Source organism: Neophocaena asiaeorientalis, unplaced genomic scaffold (assembly GCF_003031525.2).
Source record: "Neophocaena asiaeorientalis asiaeorientalis breed wild unplaced genomic scaffold, Neophocaena_asiaeorientalis_V1.1 scaffold89, whole genome shotgun sequence".
NCBI classification, from domain to species: domain Eukaryota; kingdom Metazoa; phylum Chordata; class Mammalia; order Artiodactyla; family Phocoenidae; genus Neophocaena; species Neophocaena asiaeorientalis.
This window is the reverse complement of record NW_020172592.1, coordinates 7,859,815-7,864,327: the sequence shown is the minus strand read 5'-3', so window position 1 is coordinate 7,864,327 and position 4,513 is coordinate 7,859,815.

Sequence of the window (4,513 nt, the reverse complement as noted above, 5' to 3'; positions counted from 1 at the left end):
GAGAGCACCTCCTTGACTATGAACATTCACTAGAGGCTGGAAAGGCTTTTTGTATCTGATATAGGACTCCACAGAGTTATTGCAGAATGGGGGAGTTTGAAATCAAGTAAATGACTCTGTTTCTTATTTTTAACAATGTTCTTATAGCAACAAACCATCCCCAAGGAAAGATTTTAAGGAAAAGTAAACAACTTTTCTATATATCATATAAGAGAAAAAAATCTTTAAATTTGCTTTTCTTAATACCTCGTACCACCATGCCACCCTTAGAACATGCTTTAGACACAGTGTATTCTTCTAAGAAAATGGGAGAGGGAGAGGGATTCCTATGGTACCTAATTGAGGCAAGCCTTATTTATTTAAGGGTGATGAAACCAAGAAAAATATGCCCTCTTGTGGCTTATTTGTTCTAGTTCACAACTAATCAACAGTGCTCCATTATTTCCTGAAACTCAAACATACCTATATTCCAAGTGGAATTAAACTATTCCTTTGTGCAGTAACTAGAGAGAACAGGTCTGTGCAGACAGCAGGAAGGCATTCCAAGACTTCTGCTTTGTTCAAGGTCATAAGCAGCAGCTTAGCCACAATGAAATCAGTATCCCTCAAAACGGGGGAAGATTTTCCAAAATAACCCACAGATTCTTACAGATATTATAAGAATACCTTCCAAATAAATGCATTAGATAGAATTTCTTTCCTAAATATTGAGGTTTATGTTGGACAAACTTAAACCATCAGTTTCCACAAATAGGAGAAAATTCATGATTTCCTTTCCTACTGTATTTATGCCTCTAAGATTTCTTTAGCTGTGGGATGATGCCTATTTTTCCATTAAAAAAGTAAAATGTGTAATAAAGCAGTTAAGAGAATCCTGATTTTCATTCTCGTCATATTTTTTCTCTCCTTTCCTCTTGTTTCTTCAGAAATAAAAATATCACAAATGTGTTACATCCTGTGCTTTACAGGTATAATTAATTTCACTACAAAAAAAAGATGCCCACCACGTTGTCCTAAAACAGCAGAATGGAGATGGGCTTAATGGGAAATGACCTCTGCTGATCAAGGGAGTGACTTTCGTGTAACTGTCATTTAAATAACTTAGTAACTAAGTGAATGTCAAAGGTTAAAACAGGCCAGAATGCTAAATCCTTAGTCCAACCCTACAGTAATAATATTAATAATTACGATTAACACTGTTATTATTTTATATACAAAAAATGACTTAAATCACACATTTTCCATTTGACTGGATCTGCTTGTGTATTAAGTAGGCTGGTGGGCCATTTCCTAATCTGCAGGCTTACTTTAGCAAGTTGCTGCTGAAATAGACTGAATTGTATCTCACTTACCAGAAGGAATAAATACAGCTTTCCAAAATGCCCAGTTTAACATGGAGCTATTGTTTTTCTAAATTACAAGCTTAAAACAGAATCCTGTAGCTTTAAGTTTATCTAGTTCAATGATCATTCTGACCTTTGAAGCACAGATATACTTTATTGGAATTGTCATTTGCAAGGAAAATTCATTCATAAAATAGTTGAAGGTTTTAAATTTTGTCTATTTAGTGAATAATAATGAACCACTATAATATTATTAACAAATCATATTCTCTTTATACTTGACATTTCAGTAAAATTATCTTTCCCTATGTCAAGCAAAGTTTTACTTTCCAAAGTTTATTCATGCGTTTGCCAAGAGTCTATCAATACATTAAAAGTCTATCATAATATGTGTATTTTAAAAATTATCTCTAATTTTACTATATTTAAAATTTCCAGTTCTAAGAATGGAGCTAATTTTAAAAGACAAAAACATGACCATTTAAAAATGTATCAAGAAATTAGTATTTCACTAGTTAAGAATAAAAGACAAGTGGTCCACAATAATGAAAGTCATTATTGTAAGTATGATATGATTGATAGCATGCCTAACATTAAAAATGGTGACCTGCAAATATTAGCTATAAAAACATTGTAAACATGATATTAAAATAGTAAGGTATTAGTTAGAGAACAGATAAACAAATAAATAAAACAAATTAGAAGTCCAGAAAATAGACTTAGTTATATAATTATGTATATAATGAGAATTTTGTTTTCTGGCTCCAAACTTGACTGGACAATAAATGCCTTCGTTTCTAAAAATTACTTTTGTTTTGTGGCACTTGAAATACAAAACAAATACTTGAAATACAAAGCATACACACGGAGACACAATAAAATGGAACTCACATTGAAGAATATGCCACCCAACCTAAGAATTAGAGAATTACAGCTATCTTTGAAGTTTTCTTTGTGTTCCTCCCTGATTCCATCCCCTTGCCTACCATGCAGAAATGAACAATATTCTAAATTTAGAGCTTATTTTCTCTGTCTTTTTGCTGCACTTATGTATGTGGCTCTAAACAGCATATAATATGATGTATTGTTCTTACTAACTTTATATAAATAGTAACAGCTTCCTAAAGATAGTAATTTTCTGTGACTTTCTTTAATTAGCAGTATCTAAGATTCATCTTCCCTGTTATGTATGCTGTTGCTTTGTTCATTTTCATTGCTTTGAATTATATTGTGTGAATACATCATGAGTTGTCCATTCTCATATTGATAGCCAGTTGAGTTTTTTCTAGTATTCTACTATTACAAACAATGCTTCATGAACATGCTTGAATATGCCACTTTATTTATCTGTTTCTCAGGCCCTTTATGAGCCAGTTATGAACACAGAAACCAATCCAAGCATTTAATTGTCAAGCCAAAGGCATTTAAGATAGGGAACTGGAATATAGGGAAATGGATGAAAAATGTTGGAAGGAGCAGCAAAAGAGAGAAGGAGAGGGTCTGGAAGAATAAAAGGGAAAAAAGAATGATAATCAGAGATTAGATACTAATGTTCCAAAGCTGCAATCTCTTTTGGGCGTGATCTTCTGGTACATATTGGATCTGCTAAGATGTGCTGCCTTGACCAGGACCGGGCTGCTGAAAGGTGTTATCTCTGCAAAGCTGGAGTTAGAAACACTTTGATCCTGTTATTTTTTCACCTGCAACTACCAGAAACTACCTCAAAAGGACCTGCTTCCTTTTGAGACGCAGAAGCATAAAGCTTTTCTGTTTCTCGGCTATTGATCTCCTGCAAATTTTTCTCTTGACTAAATCTAACCAAGGGCCAGATGGCAAAGTAGTATAAAATGGTCTAACGACTTGAGCAGACTTTTCATAAAAGAGGACCAATAACTTCTGTAGCTACAAGGGAAATGCAAATTAAAATCACAGTGTGATTCCACTACGTACCTACCAGAATGACCAAAATGAAAGGACAAAATGCCAATAGTTGCTAAGGATGGAAGGATCAGAACTCTCATACACTGTTGGTGGAAGTGTAAATTTTTACAACCACATTGGAAAACTCTTTAGCATCATCTACCAAACACTAAATGTATGCATACTCTATGACCAGCAATTCTATGCATAGACTGAACCCAAGAAAAATGTGTAAATATGTTAATCAAAGTAAACGTACAATAATATTCATGGCAAAATTATTTGAATTAATGTCTTAAATTGGAAACCATGCAAACTATCCTCAACAATAGGATGGATAATATACTGTAGACAATTCACACAAAGGAAGGCTATACAGCAATAAAAATAAACTACAACTATAGCAGCAATGTACATTAACTTCAGAAAACCAATTATTAGTGAAAGAAGACAGCCACACATAGTATGAGTCATAGTTAATCTTTTTTCATGGAGTTAAACAAGTTGATTTTAAGATTCATATAAAAAATAATCATGCAAGATGAGGAGAATTGATTATTTATGATCTTGACTCTTACAAACCAATAACAAACAACATCATTTTATCGGTTCAGGTTTACTTCTTTGTCTTTCCATAATGTTTTACAGCTTTTCTCATAATGGTTTTGTACATTTCTTTCTTTTTTTGTTTTGGTTTTTGTTTTTGGCCTCACGCGCGGCTTGCAGGATCTTAGTTCTCCAACCAGGGATTGAACCTGGGGCAGTGAAAGTGCCAAGTCCTAACCAATGGACTGCCAGGGAACTGCCAAGTATATTCCTTAATGTTACTCCTAAATATTTTATATTATTGCTGATGTTGTAAATTAAGTTTCCCTTTCATTATATCTTTTAACTGGGTATTGTTAATATATGTAGAAACTATTGTTCTCTACATATTAATTTTATATTTTGCTAATTTTCTGAATTTTTTATTGTTTCCTTAATTTTCATCATGGGTTATCTCAGATTATTCATGAATACTATCATATAATTCTTAATATCTGGTGTATGAAGGTTTGGTGGATATCTGTAATGACATTTTTCTTCTATAGAAATTTAACCTTTCTATCTCTACTGGGTTAAATATAGGTAAATTGTATTTTCCTAGAATGTTATCTATTTCATTTAGGTTTACAAGTTTATCTGCATAGAGTTGGGCAAATAGTCACTTAGTTTTTTTTTTTTTTTTTTTTTTTTTTTTTTGGGGTTTG